This window comes from Elgaria multicarinata, chromosome 2, assembly GCF_023053635.1.
Source record: "Elgaria multicarinata webbii isolate HBS135686 ecotype San Diego chromosome 2, rElgMul1.1.pri, whole genome shotgun sequence".
Taxonomy (NCBI): Eukaryota; Metazoa; Chordata; class Lepidosauria; order Squamata; family Anguidae; genus Elgaria; species Elgaria multicarinata.
The window spans coordinates 3,716,992-3,735,634 of NC_086172.1; positions in this window are offsets into that span (position 1 = coordinate 3,716,992).

Genomic DNA, 18,643 nt, shown 5'->3' on the forward strand with positions numbered 1-18,643 from the left:
AAGGCAGAAACCTTAACATTCTCAAAATTTGTCTACTTCACTATCCCATGTCAAGGTGACCCCTTTTTTTAAAGCCGGCGTCAAACTTATTGGAGGAAAGGTAACAATTCTGTGATGCAATTCACAAATTCAGAATTTATTGTAAAAAATCAAAACATACCGCCCCTAGTGTATAATTTGGGGTGGTGTTGGAAGAGGTAAGCAAGTGGGAACAGGAAATTCCTTCTTGGGCAGCAGAGATAAAAGGTGAAATACATTAAATGAACAGTGATGAGAGCTGGTGTGGATGCATTCTTATTACTAGTAGTAATTACAAGTGTTTTAGCTTTCATGCCCAAACCACTATCCCTTGTTCTCTAGACTGGGAAACTGAGAACCCAAGATAATGATTTCTTAAAGGCCAAGAGTATGGAAGTAGGGTTTAGGTTCATGTCTTTCATATCTGAGTCCAGAGCTGATTGCTAGATCACATAAAGTTTTTAGCGTATGTTTTATGCTATCACAGTAGCCAAGTGAGCTGTAACCCCCTACTATGTGAGCATTATGCGCCATGCTTACATTAGTGGTTTAAAATTTTATCTGATAAGATAGGATGCTATAGGGTGATAATTATCTGATAAGATAGGATCCTATAGCATCCTACCTGATAAGATAGGATGCTATAGGATGCTAATATGTAATATTTTCACAGTTTTCTGCTTCTAGATTGGAGCAGGGGATTTAAAAAATGAGTCTATGGCTAATATTGGTGGGGAACTAGATTTCTTTAAAATGTCTGCCTAATTCAGTACACCCAAAAGGCTTAGATAACCATTGGGAAAGCATACAAGTTTCTAATGTGTGTCCATTGACAGCTACCGATGGGCTTTAGTTAGAACTTCAGCCTCTTGTTGCTTTCTTTCCTTTCCATTTTGAATACGAAGTAGTATGTGTTAATCATGCTGGAGATTGTTTATCTACATTGGCAGAGCAAGGTCTCTGAAAAGAATCTAAATGACAAGACAGACAGTATGGATTAACAATAACTTTGTTCATAAATTTTGCACAAGATGTAAAGAAGGATGCAGATCAGAGGGGAAAGTAGCCAACAATATGGATTTAATCACTGATGTTTCAGAAAATGCAGACCAAATGTCTGTAAAAATGTCAAATGTAGCCAAACATTTCTTAGATATTTGTTTCAAAGACACCAGTACTTCACACAGTACTTCATTCCTTTCTGGGATCTACATTGATCTCTCTTTTAATATGAGCAGAAAAGTAGCTGAAGGACACCCTTTTCTGATGGAGTAGTTGAACTGTTGACAATATAGTTTATCTGTAAAGCCAAGCAATGGAGTTTCAAGGAATTTAAAATAAGAACTGTGGCAAACACCTCTATCAAAGATTTCCACAGACTGTGTTAGTCTGTCACAGCAAAAACTAACAGATTTATTGTGGCCTAAGCGTTTGTGGACTAGAATCCAGAAAAGTGAACTCTAGTCCATGAAACGTTATATCAGGGGTCACCAACATGGTGCATATGGGTATCATGGGGCCTGCAGGCCTCCAGGGGTGGCCAAAGCTCTCCCTCTGTGGCAGCCATTTTATGGTGGTGTCAATTTCCTATAACTGCACTCCCAAGATTTTAATCACCACTTGATGTAGCATTTTTCTTACAGTATGTGTGTTTCCAGGATTAGAAGCGGACACTCTAAACTGGTTCACACATTACATAGAAGCAGGGAAGAAAAGAAGGGCCTAGTTCTTCTTCCCCCATTTCTACTGTAATATACATGGGGAGTGGCACTCTTTCCCCCAAAATTATTATTATTATTATTATTATTATTATTTATTTATTTATTTATTTATATAGCGCCATCAATGTACAACCTGGAGTCATGAATTTCACCATTCGTGAGATACACATATAACCCACTTCCCACTTTTCAGTGGAAGCATGGAAAGAGATTCTAAATGTTACTTAATTTTTTATTTTTTATTTCCATCAAGTTCATTGTTGTTAAACAAAAGCATTTTGGGGTAATAAGTGAGCTTTATAAGTGTGCAAAATTAAAAAGTTTGATCCAAAGAAGTGGCATACATATAAAAAAGACAAAACCATATGGTTGCCTTTTAATCGCTGCAATTATTCCTAATGCCAAGCTCACCCATCCACCCACTCAGGACATTTTAAATAGCTCAGCTGCTTTGACTCTCTGACAATGGGAACTGCTGAAGCAACAAGAGCAAGCTACTGCTGCCCACGTGTGCCTATTCTTTGGATTTTTATAATTATCTTATTAATGTATTGAATGTTAGTTTCTATCTCAAAGAAAAATATTAAGCACTTTTTACTAAATTTTAGGGAAAGTATACTTGGGACAAGAAAGAAACTGACTAACTGGCACTTAGCACTGACCCTAAACTTGTATTTATTTGTTCTGCAGTAGTTGCCCACCCTCTCTATCCTTTCCAATCTCATAAATTCAAAGTTGGGAGTTAGTTGATTGCCTTCCTGTTGACTGATTCTCATGAAACAGACTTCATTGGAAATCCCTTGACACATAAATTCCACAAATAACAACAGTTTTCACTATAATTCAAAGTTGGGAGTTTATGCCAATAAAGCTTTTTTAAAAAAGAATTACTATATTTCTTCGATTCTAAGATGCACTTTCCCCCCCATATAAACATCTCGAAAAACAGGGTGCGTCTTAGAATCGCGGGTGCATTTATTATTTCTTAGAATCAAAGCTTTTTTTCTGTTGGTGGTACTGAAATTAGTGTGAGTCTTACAATCGATGGCGTCTTAGAATCGAAGAAATATGGTAGTCTATCTTCTGTAACAATGTACTATAAAGTTTTATTTTTAATATCAAAAAGTCAAGAATAAATAAACAAACACAATTAATTGCAAACTGGAGCAAAATGAAATATGAACACCAAAACACTCTCTGTACACCTTTATAAACACAGGTGCAGGCCAAAGTACAATGATATGCCAGTAACATATGACCTATAAACAAATAGGTCATATGTTACTGGCACACGTGTAGTTAAAAGTAACCCAGTCAAAGTTTAGTTAAACCTCTTGTTTGATTTTCTCCATGAACGGTGTTCATGGGTAACCAACTGGTTCACTTACATTTTATTCCTACTTTTCCCCTTATTAATAATTAAACATTGAAGAAATACACAACAGAAATAGAAATGTTATAAAAAAGATATTGTAGTAATATCTTATCACGAGTAAACATGAATAGTACTGCACCATTACAACACAATCCTACACATGTCTATTCACAAGTAAGTCTCATTGAGCTTTTCTACAAGAGGCATTTGTTGTGCACTGGTCATTCCCTGCTCACAGTGGTTTATGGGTTCTTTAGACAACATTCTGATCCTCCAGTTTCATTTCTCTTTATAAACAGGACTTTTTGCAAGGTTTTTTTGAGGAGGGAAAATGGGATATTATTTCTGATTGGCAAAAGAAAGCACAATTTCCTCTTGTGTATTTGCAATATTCTGCTATACCACAGTGCCACCTAGAAACTATGTAGTGGAAAAGCAGGAAAGGAAGTGCTCCTTCAGATCTCAATTCTGAAACAACCAAAAGTAGATGCAGCAGATTAACAGATTATACTACATTCCACAAAGTTTAATTAAACAAATACAGGAGAATGTGGCCTTTAATCCTCCATACATTCAGAAAGTGGCTTTTCGATTCAGCTTCATTTATGTGAATATTTTGGTATATTTGCAACATTTTTACATATTAATATCATTCAGATGTTTGCATAAATGGGATTGCAATTTTTATAAGGCTCCATGAGATATATCCAGTGAATCTAAATTATTAGGAATCCTTAATAGCTATGATTTAGCTGACTATAGTTGAAATCTAGATTGTAGTATTATTTTATTATTTATTTATTAACAATATTTATATACCACTCTTCATTAACAAATTCCAGGGTGGTGTACAATATTAATTAAAAACAGACAATCTAACAAAGCTAGACACAACCCCAGCAAATGCTTTGTTAAACAAATACAACTTTAATAGGTATTGAAATCTAGAGTTGGCACCTGTCATACTGCAGGTGGTAGAGAATTCCAAAGGGTGGGCACCATAATTAAAAAGCCCCCTTACTTTCTGTCAGAAATATCTGTGCAGGTAATAGAGCAACCAGAAGAGGCCCTTATCTATACATCTCCATGATATGGAAGATAGATACTGAACACGGATATGGGAGAAGGCACTCCCTCTGTTAACTTGGTCCCAAGTTGTTTAGGGCCATCTACATCAATAACATTAATTTGAACTTGGCCCAGTTACATATCATCAGCCAGTGCAGTTCTTTGAGCAAAGGTGTAACATCCTTGTGGTAGGCTGCCCCGCTCAGCAACTTAGCTGATGAGTTCTGCACTAGCTGCAGTTTCTGACCCTGTCTCAAGGAAAGTCTCATATTGAATATATTTAGGGTGACCATATGAAAAGGAGGACAGGGCTTCTGTATCTTTAAAAGTTGCATAGAAAAGGGAATTTCAGCAGGTGTCATTTGTATATATGGAGAACCAGGTGAAATTCCCTCGTCATCACAACAGTTAAAGTGCAGGAGCTATACTAGAGTGACCAGATTTAAAAGAGGGCAGGGCACCTGTAGCTTTAACTATTGTGATGAAGAGGGAATTTCACCAGGTTTTCCATATATACAAATGACACCTGCTGAAATTCCCTTTTCTGTGCAACTGTTAAAGGTACAGGAGCCCTGTCCTCCTTTTCATATGGTCACCCTAAATATATTGCAATAATCCAGTGCTGAGTTTATATCTGGCCCAGTTCAGATGACACTTTAGGTTTTGTAGTTAATGTAACCATGGCCAGCTGTGGTTACACTAACCACACGCAAAACAGGTGCAGATGACACCATTAACCCTTTTGTGGTTAAATTTTCCTTAATCACAAAAGGGTTAATGCAGCACCCGAGTCCTCCATCGGGTAGAAATCATAGAGCCCGAAGTATAGGGTGGCTGAAATTGCTGTGGCTGCTCTATACAGCAGGCTCAGTGTCCATTGGGGGTGTGCTGGGGGGAGGATGAGGGGTTTTATTTTTAAAAGTGCCCATGGGGGGCTGGGCTGGGGGAGGGAAGTTTGTTTTTGTTTTTTGTTTTTAAAAATCTACTCACGAGTGCGCTGCAGCGGTCATGCGCATCGTTTCCTTTTTTTAAATTCAAATGGCGGCCGTGTTGTGCTCCACACTCCAGGCACATCACGTGTAGAATGAGGGGGCCCACCCCCTCATTCTACAAGTGGCACACAATGTGCCTGGAGGACAGAGCACATCGCAGCCACCATTTTGATTTTTTAAAAGGAAACGGAACACAGGAGCACTGCCACTGAACTGTTAGTACTTTTTTAAAAAAATAAAATCCCTTGCCCCCCCAGCCCCCCCCCATGGGCACTTAAAAATAAAACCACTCGCCCTTCCTCCACATTATTTATTTATTTATTTATTTATAAAGCACCATCAATGTTCATGGCGCTGTACATTTATTCTAAAACAGGGAAAGTGTAGAAAAACCTAGACAATCAATAACAACCTATTTTCAATATAATAGAATAGGAGATATTTTGATGAATATAACTTGGAATACTTAAGGAATATCCTGAACTGCATCAGAGTTCATGCATGCTTTATTTCTATGAGGAGGGTATTCTGAAGAGGTGCACCGCCACAAAAAAGGCCCTTTTCCTGGCTGTCATCAGAATGTGGCAAAACCAGGAGGACCTCTGGATGATGATCACAGTGGTTTATTCAGAAAGCATTCTCTCAAGTAGGGCTGTGCACCGCCTCGGATTAGAATCCCGAATCTGAAGCAGATCAGGGTGGTTCGGACCCTTCTGAACCATATCCAAGGTGGTTTGGGGGAGGTCCAAATTGATCCGAAGCAGTTCGGATCAATCCAAAGTGCTTCAGAACTATTCGGAGCTTCAAATGACATTTTAGGCCAAACCGTGTTTTTCCCCCCATTGGGTTTCATTGGTTTTTAAAAAGTCTATAACTTGGTTAATTTGGTTAAGCACTCCACCAATGTATCCCCCAATCCTGCTCAAGTTTCCAGCAGCCTCCAATGGCAATGCTGGAGGAGGGATTAAGGAGGGAGAGATCAGGAGAGATCTTTCATCCTGGTCACTTTGTGGCGTTGGCTTTGGTGGTAGAAAGATTGTTTTGTTGGAGCTCTGTGGTGGTGTTACTTAAGAGGATTTTTGAGTGTGGCTTTGGTCTTATTCTTATCTTTAGCTTTCCCTGTTCTCTCTCTCTCTCTCTCTCTCTCTCTCTCTCTCTCTCTCTCTCTCTCTCTCTCTCTCTTGCCTTTCTTTCATTCTGGTCCGTATATTATATAAACTTTAGTTTGCTCCTGTTGAGTGTTTGTTTTCTTCCATTCCCCCTTTCCCCTTGTTTCAGCCAGGTCTCCTTTCCTATGTAAATCCCTGTCTTTCTCAGTGTGTTGATTTTTTCTTTCTGTTCATCTTTTCTATATAAAAAAACCTATATATATACTCTTCCTCTGTGTGTGTGTGTGTTCAATCATTCTTTGTCCTGATCTTTAAAAAAACAAATATATATGGTTTAAAAAATATTCTATCATCCTCTTTCTCTCTTTCCGTCTGTGTGTGTGTGTGTGTGTTTATGTATGTGACTGTGTGTGTGTGTGTGTGCACGCGCGTGCTGTTGGGCTGCCTGTTACTGTAAAGCAAGGTGTTTACAGTTACACAAGCATACCTACTGTGAGGGCAAAGCAGCACAAAACACAATTTCATATAAGAAATACTTATATAATAGTATTCAAAATGAAATGCGAAACAGCAGACGCATTCAGGCTGTGCGTGGCAGGGGGCAATTTTTTCATATTTGAAAAAATTATTGCGACACAACCGTTTTAAAAAATTATTGCGACACAACTGGTGCACAGCAAGGTCTGAAATTTTGCACACAGGACTACCTATATGGCATCTGTACATTGCTGAAGTTATATCTGTGTCTCTTGAAAAATTAGAATCTTAGAGCACCTTGAAATGACTGGATTGCCTGAAAAATTATTTTTTTAAAAAATCAGAGCAACACAATTGCTGCACAGATGTGTCTCAAATTAGGCACACATGAGCATCTCCAAGGTATCTGTAAGCTCACCAAATTTTATTTTTCTATCATTAAAAATAAAATATTTATAGGTGTTTCTTTCAGCCAATGCATGTCAATGGGAAAAATAAAGTCCGAATAGCTATTCGGAGGACCAAATTTTGCTTCAGATTTGGTTCCAAACTGAAGCGGGGGGAGGTCCGAAATGAACCAAATCGGGCCTGGTTCAGAAGGTCCGAACTGAATCGGGCGGGGGGTGTCCTTGCACAGCCCTACTCTCAAGTATTCCAGTCCAAACTTGTTTAGTGCCTTATAGGTTAATACCCAAACCTTAAACTTGGCCTAGTAGGTTAAAGGGTTAAGTACAGATAAAGCAACGTATCAGATCAATTTATATGTGGATGATATTGGTGGCCATTTTGAATATTCAGCCCTCAGCAGGAGGTTGCCAGGGTCTGTCATGCCATCTGAAACAGGGTGGCAGAGGTTGTTTGAGGGTTATTTTAGGCCATGGCCGGTTGGCCTCGGCTAGCCGGTCCGGGTCCCCGCCCGGTCCGGTGAGGAGAGCCGTCCGTCTCGGGAGCGGAGCGCAGCTGGAAGGGGGCCGCCTCTCGCCCGTAGCGCACCGCATGTTCGTGGGGCACCCGGCGCTAAATCATTTGTAGATGACCTGATTCTGGGTCAGGGTTTCGTACGTAGCAGAGCAGCTCCCTCGCTGCGATCTATTGAAAGTCAGCCCTCGACACAAGCTTTTGTAAATTTAATTTTTTCATTTTTGTGAACCGCCCAGAGAGCTCCGGCTATTGGGCGGTATAGGAATGTAATAAATAAATAAATAAATAAATAAATAAATAAATAAAGGCTTATTTTAGGGTTGTCTAACTCACAAACATCCCCTGCCACCTGGGTGTGCATGACATGACAAGCCCTGGCAAACTGGGCACTCCAGGCACCATGCAAAAAGGCACCCACTGGGGCATGCCATGACACAGCAGCCCCCACAAGTTAAATTTAAGCCACAGTTGGCTGTTGAAACAGGTCATTGTCATCACTATCCAAGAGATAGTGTTATTAGGAATATTTGGACTATCTGTAAAAAAAGAACACTAATGTTTAATAAAGAATTTGTTTATTACAGTTTATTATTTGCAAAATATTGGAAGAAGCCAAACTTAGCTACCATGGATGATTTGTTTCCATTCACTTGGCAAACACTGGTGTTGATAAAAACTAGTAATTATAAAAGACTTTGGAAAAATAGACAGTCTACACTCATAGACAATTGGACTCTATTCTTGTTGTACTGGAACAAAATTAATTTATATGAAAAAGTTTGCCAAGAAAAACTAAATGTTTGTATAATAGCTTTTCTAGTTTTTAAAAAAGTGTTGTAAATGTAATCTGTGTCTAACCGACAGTCTTGTACACAAAGGGTCAGTGGCAATTGTGGGTATGCAACTAAGTGAAGTCAATAGAAATTTCACTACTTCTTTGTTTTCGGGGTTGTTGTTTTTTAAAGATAGTTTAGAAACCTAATTTTCCCTCTTAATAGGCACTTAAGCCCTGGTGCATTCTCTTTATTTGTTACCTGTGGGCACAGCTCTAACGTAGCCTGTTGAGCACTGCCAAGAAAGCTGCCCCAGGTATATTTCCAGCCCTTCTTATTGCCAACACATGTGAAACTTGTGCTACTGTAGAACATTGTAAATTATTATTTAGAAACCAAGTACTATAGATTGGCTATGAGTGAGTCAGACCCCATATGCCTGCAGCACAGCCTCTAAATTGTATTGACATCAGAAACTACAGGGTGAGAACGCCGGCTCTGAAGTGAGGTTTTTTTGTCACCAACAGCATAACCCAATTTTATAACAACATAATAAAGCACAACAGGAGCCGGCATTGTTCTGCTCAAATTGCTTTCTCGTACGGGTACATTTAAAACACACCCATTGGCCTCTTGCCTCACACCGCACACACCCAATGCATGCAATTCAGAGACAACAACACACACCCTGTGGTGTCTGAACGCACGAAGCCCACTCACTGCATTTCAGCAGCAATCTCCTAAAACACATTTTTAGAAAATACGGAGTCTTTGCTCTGCTGCCTGTGGTGTTCTGCATGCAAGCCTTTGGAACAGAAGCATTGCTTAGCGCTCTTGAGATTAAGAAAAGTGGGGGATGCTTTTAATATATTAGTGGAGAGATTAACTGCTGTGGCTGACATTGCAAACGATTTTGTAGCTTTCTACAGTCCTGTCCCAGTTGGCTATCATGTTCCACTGAAACAGTGACTTTTGTATTTATTAAGTTCAAAAGTGAATATAATTGGGGGAAATGAGTACCTAGGTTATTTATATTAATTGTTTTAAATTTGAGTCTCAGGAAAGTACTTTTATTAACAACATCTTTAAGCAGCAATATACAAGGAAGTGTCTAGGGAGATGCCCTTTGAACCTGGAAAGAGAACCCTAATGCCAATTATTTGTTTCTGCAAGCAAGACTTGCCGAAAACGTTTTGCTGCCTAAGACAGTTCCACATGCAGAAGACAATACAGAAGGATGGGCAGTTGACACTGGTAACAGGGCAGACCTTCCATTACATCTGAGGGCAGCAGGCAGGCCATCTTAGGGGATGCAGAGCAGATTGTACATAACAAGCACACAGCTCTGTCCTTCTTGAATGAACAATACATTTGAGCTACAGTAATCTGCAGTTGTTTTTAATTCAATTAATCCTTGTTATTGAAGTTTGTCATCCAGTCCAAAAAGGAAATCTTAATTTTATTGCTGCATCTTAAAGGTAAACAAGACGTTTGCCAGCTTTTGATTTAAACAAAATGACCCACTGCCCCCTGGGAATTCTTTGACTAACAGCTGGATGGACATTTGTGATGTTACCTGTAAAGTCCAGTTCTGTAACGCTACCAAAGCACTGAGCTCTGTCCAGCGTCGCCCACTCCCTGCCCCACTTCTCCAGATTAGTCTTGGTAATCCTGCCCCTTGGTAGAAGTTTAGGGCCCTGCTGTCAGGGAGGAAGAGGCAGATGTTATTTAAATGTCAGATCCATGAAATACCCAAAATGTACAAAAAATCTACAATTCCCCCAAAACTTGTATTATCCAAATAGGTACAATACTTCTGTATTAGGTGGTAAGATATTAAGATAATTCTAATGAAGATAATATAGTGGCAATATAGGAATGTGATGGTATAGGCTTGATGGTATATTTGATGTGCCTCAAAGGTGGGTAGATATTCTATTCAAAGCAGTGTATAACTTAATGGAATTCTGGGTTTTACACATGACAGGCATCATGTGAATGCATTATTTCCAAATAAGGACACAATAATTAGCACATTTATTGATGACCCCATGATTTAACACAGGCAAAATAGAATCCAGTCTTGCCACAAACCTACCTACCTTTATTTTTTTGAATGCCATGTGGAGAGGAGTCTGTGAGTGAAATTTTGCTACTGGGCAGTTTGGTCATGTTAGTAAACATTAGTTTTTTCAAGGGCTATAGAGTTGCCTTTAGAATACGTGCTACAGTTTTGCAATCTGCCGACTGTGAATTTAATAAGGTTGAAATCCTATATCAAGGTACCTGGGAATAAACGTCATTAAACTCAATGGGGCTTACTTTTGATGGTTAAATCCAATCTTACGTTAGTGGAGATGCACTAGCACAATGAGAATTTCTCCTCCCTCCTGAGGCCCTCCACACCACCTGAAAAACTGCCAGGTGTGGGTGGGTGGATTCTTAAGGCATGTGGGCAGAGGGGGGAAATCACCACCCTTCTGGTTCCACTGATGGAAGCAGTTCCATCAGCTGATTGATGCCATTGGATTCAACCCTGAATCAACACATGTAAGATGGCAGTGTAATACACCTGACAATAGCAAATAGTTCAATAGTAAAACAATATATTTTCTTTTCAGTATATTAATAAAAGAATGCATTATATTATTTTAGAGCAGCTGAATTTATTTCACTTTGAAACTAAAAATAAAATCTGTTCTTTTCGATAGCTGTGGATAAAAAGGAGAAATTATTTTTGAAGTATTAATATTTGTATGTGTTGAAAGACACAATAGAATTTTCCAAAGCTGAGATGTTTTATAACACTTTCTCCCATTCTTGATTTGAACCTGATGATTTCAATAAAAATGGTTTATTTTCTGATATTAACTAAGCAGCTGTCTGTCTTCTTTAAGCGGTTACTGGGTTTTTCATACTTAGCTTTGTTGTAAATTACATTATGTTGGGGGGTTCTTATCAGTGGACGTTTTAAAAGGTAAATTAAACTGAACAAGTCAAAGCAGATAATCTGGAATCTTTAAAATATACCACTCTTCTTTTACAGAACCACAATTATTTTCACTCACCTGTGGGCACCTCTTGTGTGCTCCAGTGACCCAGGGAGCATTGTTCTACCAACTTTCTGAAGCTGCTGGAAAATCTGAATAGGAAATAGGGGTGGTTACATTGGACTTAAGGCTACAGATGACCCCTCCCCACACCATGCAGTTACAGACACCACATAGCAAAATTATAAGCTCCTGCTGTTTGGTTTGCAGTCATCAGAAACCACCGTTAGAATGTAAATGTACTGGATCAAATGAGATACACGTGGGCATACTTTTTATGGTTCTTACTGACTTAGGTACAAAATATGATAACTCACTATCAGTAGTATATTAGAACCAAAGTTTTGGGCAGCGTCCATCCTTCATATCTTGTGCACGTCTTTACTCAGCAGATGCCTTTAATTGCTAGCTACCGCTGTGGGTTTGTTTTTTTGAAGTACCCAGGGAACTTTGGTTCCTTTGGCATGGGATGAATCAAAGGGGCCCAGCAATGTTATGACACTTCTTGGCACTGAGCTTAGTTCTGGGAAGAACATGGTCCTACCTCCCTTTAGATAAGCACAGAAATCTCAAGCAGATGCTTGAGAAAGAAATGGATGCAGCGGCAAGAGTCCCATTGAAATGGTAAAGAGCTCAATGTACATTTATTCCCAATAGTTATGTTTTGTGCATGATGCCTGCTGGTGTTAATCAAAGAATCACTGCAAGTCCATTTCTTCCATTACTGCCTTCACGTTTTAGAGAAGTGAAGATTCAGAACTAGCAGTATTGGCTTAGGGTGACAGTCCATCAGACCATGGATTTGCATTTGGGCTTAAGAGAAATGTTATAAAGGTGTACAAGCTCCTGTATTAATACTCAGATATACTGTTTCCTGGGGTGGAAACTTTCCTGCAACAGTACAACTTTTCATTACCCCATGTAAGCTAACAGATGGATAGAACGCTGCTAACGTTTTGGACACATAGCACCCCATAAATTGCCGCTGCAAAAGGATAACCCTGTTTAACCTGGCTTCTTCCTGCAAAGAGTCATGCATGAATAATGATTGCTGCCACATTATATATTGTGGCAGAGTTTTCTATGGAGATGGCTGTTTTCTTGCTTCTTTGTGACAGTTGTCCAGCAAAATCACCCTTATGGAACTTTGCAATGAGTATGAGGTAAGGTAAAGCTCTGCAAACCAATACTCCACTTGCTCTCACTCAAATATATATAATCTGCCAATAAAATATTAGAGTGGAAATGTTCATAGTAAAGTTTATCTGCATGATTAGTGGCTGATTAAAAACAGTCCAAATTGGGATCCAAAACCCTTCCTAATTTTAGAAGCTTATCGAGCAAAGCTCCCATGGGCATTTGTCAAACCACATTGTCAAACCACAGCCATATTTGAATACAACTGTTACATAGAACACAATAAAATCCTGTTGTGATGATACTAGTGGGAATCCATACTACAGTTCTTCAGGACATGAACTGTAGTGGGGGAGGCCTACATGGCCAAATGGGTATGGTGGAGAATGGGTTGAGCTTCCCTTTCAGAGTTTTGCATAGCAAAATAGTGATGCTTCATCATGCATCCCCATCCACTCCAACTCAAGCAACCTTTAACACCATCACTATCACTGCAAAAGTGCTGAAAGTGGAGGAAACCTGTGCAATACATTTGGGCTGAGTTATATATGAGTACTTTAGCCTTGTGCCAGATTTAATGTGCATTCAAGAGATCACATTCTCACCACATTAGGCTGATCATGGGAAACTAACAAAAGAAGTTACCTAGTTACCCACCCACCCCAGTTACCTAGGGAGGTTGCGGGCTCTCCCACACTAGAGGCCTTCAAGAGGCAGCTGGACAATCAACTGTCAGGGATGGTTTAGGGTGGATTCCTGCACTGAGCAGGGGGTTGAACTCGATGACCTTATTGGCCCCTTCCAACTCTACTATTCTATGATTCTATGAAGTATATAACCTCAAATGCTCATGAAAAGATTTACAAATACAAAACTGGTTGCAAAAACTGAACTCCAGTTGGAACATTTTAGATTTGTTTATCCAACATGGATTGCTTTGTAATAGGGACTGCAAAACTGGTCATAGGTATGAATGGAGCTATGTACACCCTGATCCCTATTCCCACCCCTCTAGCACCTGCAGACTTGGAACTCCATCACACCAGTGGTTTAACACACTCTTGTCATGCCTGGTATCTGGTATTGCAGCGCAGGACTCGCATGACATTGTCCCTATCCTGCACCCATCTTGCCTCTTTTCCTCTATTTTGCATATTATTTTGGTGTGGGGAAAGTCTGGATTATTTTCCCAAAGCAGATTTAATGCACCCTTAAGCCTCTATGTATTGCTGTCCTCTCACTTTTTCCTCTGTTGGGGGGCATGTGCTTTGAATGAAGTCTTGCTGATGAAAGGGGAGGGCAGGGTGGTTCTACTCCTCCAGCACGCCATGTCAAATGAACGGACTTGTGCTTAGTCTGTTGAATGGACTTTTTACTGCTCAATCCCACCCCTCATTGTCCACAGAAACAGAGCCCAACCAATGAAACATTAAATCAGTAAATCGCTAGACAACAAAGCCAGAGCAAGGGGGGAAGAGCCCACGTCCCTGAGGACCCCAGCAGATCTCTATTTTTATGAACTGGAGATGCACAGCTGTGCATTATCAAAGTAAAGGGAAATGGATCCTTCACAAATGCAAACAGGTGGGATTTTGCATTGGTGGAGTATCAGGAGAATGGTTTGAGGGGGGATTCCTAAAAATCAAAGCATGATTCAAACTTGGCATGGCTAAAGTCCTCCTTAAGTAGGGTGACCATATGGAAAGGAGGACAGGGCTCCTTTATATTTAATAGTTGCATAGAAAAGGGAATTTCAGCAGGTGTCATTTGTATATATGGAAAACCTGGTGAAATTCCCTCTTCATTACAACAGTTAAAGCTGCAGGAGCTATACTAGAGTGACCAGATTTAAAAGAGGGCAGGGCTCCTGCAACTTTAACCAGTGTGATGAAGAGGAAATTTCACCAGGTTCTCCATATATACAAATGACACCTGCTGAAATTCCCTTTTCAATACAACTGTTAAAGATACCCTACCTTAAGAGCCATCACGTGCCAAGGGTCATATCTTCATCTCTAAAAATTATGCAGGTATACGCATTTTGATTAGCCACAGATGTCAATATCAAAGCTACCCTCACCCCACTCAGAAACTTTTTTTAAAGCCTAAAACAGCAAACTGGAAAGAAGTGTTCTGCAACCCTATGCTTACTTCTGAGGTGTTACTTCTGCTTACTCAGAAGTAAGTCTCTGTTCAATGAGGTTTACTCAAAGATAAGCATGAATCAGATTTTAGTATGACTTGGATGTAAATACAGTTGAAATCAATGGGAACTACTCTTGAGTAGGAGAATCAAGCCCAGACAATAAACGTGCTCCATTGAACACACACAGACACACATCCCTCTGATTGTGCCTTAATTCACCCCTGCACAGAATCAGAGGTGTGTGTGTGTGTGTGTTAATGGGAAGGAATGACTGGAGGGAATTAAAAATTCCTAAAAAATCAAGGGATGAATTGAACTGATTCAAACTTGGCATGCCTAAAGCCCTACTCACTCTAATACTTTAAAAAAAAACAGTTGTAGAAAGAATACTCCTTCTGTTCACTGCCATTTTAGTGGTGTGGTTAATATTGGTGATCAGACCCAAGCTTATCCAGGCCCAAGATTTATATTACCTAGCTGGAGAATAGATTTTTTAAAAGCCTGCAATCTGGAGCACCAGGTAAAGTCAGGTGGCCAACACACCCTACCATACCACACTAAATACCTAAATACTAGGCATGTGCTCCACTCCGATTAGAAGCGTAGAAGCAGGAGTGAATTGGCCTGCTCTGCCTTGCCCAGAGGCAGAGTAGAAGCAGACCGCAGACCCCTAGAAGCAAGGCGAAGAGAAGCGCCCATTTTCGGAGCGCTTCTCTTTCGCGGACCGATCCGATCGCCATTTTGAAACATTTCGCCCATAGGATTGCATTGCGGAAAAGAAGAGGGAATAACTGTGTTGTTTTTGAAGCTATCTTTCTGAAACTTCTTGTGCTTCGAGAGTCATGGATGGGGGTCATTTTGAGCCTACTCTCAGCTCTCTGCGTGGTGCAGTTCGCTTGCTAGATTTTTTTAAAAAAAGGGAGGGGAAAAAACCTTTTCCGAAGGGCTGAGGGGCAGAGTCAACTCCCAGTCATGATCACATGATCCCAAAGTTGGAGGAGGGGATAGGCAAAACGGGGTAACTTGGGATTCTGGGAACTTCTCTTTCTTAGTCTGAACGGACTTTTCCCAGTGTTTTTTTTAAAACAGTAGCCCCACCAAATGCACAAACACAACCTGAAATCATATACTAAGCCAATTATTATTATTATTATTATTTATTTATATAGCACCATCAATGTACATGGTGCTGTACAGAGTAAAACAGTAAATAGCAAGACCCTGCCGCATAGGCTTACATTCTAATAAAATCATAATAAAACAATAAGGAGGGGAAGAGAATACAAACAGGCACAGGGTAGGGTAAACAGGCACTGGGTAGGGTAAAACTAACAGTATAAAGTCAGAACAAAATCCAATAATAAGCCAATAATAAAAGCCAATAATAAGAGAGCACTGCTACCCACCCTAACTTTGGGGAACAACTGAAAAGATGTGGTGCAAGGGGATGAGCTCCCCTAGGGCATGCCATGTGGACGTGCCCTCACTCTCTCCTGTACTTGGAGGGCCATCAGAGCCCTCCAAAGAGAGTAACCTGGTGGAGCAATGCCTTTCATGAGTTGAAGTGAGAGCGTTACTTCTTAACACTGGGTCTCAGACAGGACCAGTTAAATTGGCCGATGATTCCCCCTCCCCTGGGCACGTCCCCCTCTTACTGGTAAAAGACAGATATAGCCTTTTAAAAAAAGTTATTCTTGTTGTTTATTTATTTATTTATTTATTACATTTTTATACCGCCCAATAGCCGAAGCTCTCTGGGCGGTTCACAAAAATTAAAACCATCATAAAACAACCAACAAGTTAAAAATACAAATACAAAACACAATATAAAAAGCACAACCAGGATAAAACCACGCAGCAAAATTGATATAAGGTTAAAATACAGAGTTAAAACAGTATAATTTAAATTTAAGTTAAAATTAAGTGTTAAAATACTGAGTGAATAAAAAGGTCTTCAGCTGGCGACGAAAGGAGTACAGAGTAGGCGCCAGGCGGACCTCTCTGGGGAGCTCATTCCACAACCGGGGTGCCACAGCGGAGAAAGCCCTCCTCCTTAAAAACACTGCTGCTTTTAATTCCACCCCTCCTTCATTTATTTATTTATTTATTTATTCCATTTTAAATGCATTACTGGCTTATCCTTGGCTCACTTCCTTATGCCCCCAGAAATGTCTGCTGCCTGCCTACCTTCCCTCCCTCCTCCCCTGCCCGCCTCGTAGGGATGGTTTGTGTCTGGCTTTGACTCAGGGGAGAAGTCCTTCCTGCGCTCACTTGGAGTTTTGGAAGTTCCAAATCCATTTTTCAAGTGTGGAAGAAGATTCATATTAGGTTGATGATCTCTACTCCCCAATTCATGGCATCTTGGGATTTCCTTTGAAATGGCCCCATTGAGCTGTCTGCAGGTTTAAGCCCCGCCAAAAATCAGGGGTTGATGGGATTGCCTTGTACCTTGGCATGATTGTGGGTCTAGATGGCATCTGTGAGTGTGCCCACTTCCCTTTTTTTTAATTTGTCCAAATGTCAGAGAACAGTCCACGTCTGCAAATGGGGTGCCCGGTTTTCATAAATTCCCCAAAAATCAGGGGATGATGCAACTGCCTTGAGTCTTGGCATGCGTGTGTATCCCTGGATAAGCTGTCATGGTGCTGAGTTTGAGGTAACTTTCTAACGTGCAAATTGACGGAGCTATCGAAAGGGGTGTGAATGGGGTGTTGGATTTTCATAAATTCCCCAAAAATCAGGGGATGATGGGACTGCCTTGAGTCTTGGCATGCATGTGTATCCCTGGATAAGCTATCATGGTGGCGAGTTTGAGGTTTCTAACATGCAAATTGACGGAGCTATCGAAAGGAGTGTGAATGGGGTGTTGGATTTTCATAAATTCCCCAAAAATCAGGAGATGATGGGACTGCCTTGAGTCTTGGCATGCATGTGTATCCCTGGATAAGCTGTCATGGTGGTGAGTTTGAGGTTTCTAACATGCAAATTGACGGAGCTATCAAAAGGGGTGTGAATTAGGGTTATGGGTGGTGCGTTAGAGGTTAGAGCCCCGCCAAAAATCAGGGGATGATGGGACTGCCTTGAGTCTTGGTGTGCGTGTGTATCCCTGGATAAGCTGTCATGGTGGTGAGTTTGAGGTTTCTAACGTGCAAATTGACGGAGCTATCGAAAGGGGTGTGAATGGGGTGCCCGATTTTCATAAATTCCCCAAAAATCAGGGGATGATGGGACTGCCTTGAGTCTTGGCATGCGTGTGTATACATCCATGAGGTGTCATGGTGCCAAACTTGAGGTTTCTAACTTTCACAGAAAAAAAGTTGTATACTTTTTTAGCTTAATGCAAGCCTATGGGGGGAAAACGGAGCTCCGATCCGGATCCGGAGCTCTGCAGCGGAGCGGAGCGGACATAGGCGGAGCGGGGGTGGAGCGAAGCGGCTCGATCCGCAAATCGCAGATCTGGAAGAGAAGCGGAGCGGGGGGTCCGTGCACACCCCTACTAAATACCTAGTGTGGAAAGACACATGCTCTCACTACTGTTAGATTTGCAGGTTTTGCAAGTTAGAATTCAGAGCAAAAGTCCTGCTTGTTACTGAGACAGAGGCGGGATTTTCAAAGGAAGAAGAAAATGTGTTGTTGCATATTCTCCACCGCCCCAACTGTTATGAAGTTCCAGATACAGTGCTACTGGGTTTGGTTCCAATTGGGTGAAAGAGCACTAAAACTTATGGTCAGGGGCAGCTTTGTGTGGGCCTTCAGGCATGTCCCACCCCCAACCATGCGCGTCCCTCCACCACACCATTGATGGCAGGCAGACCCAGATCTCCTGTTACCCTCCTGCCCACCATCCTATAAAAGT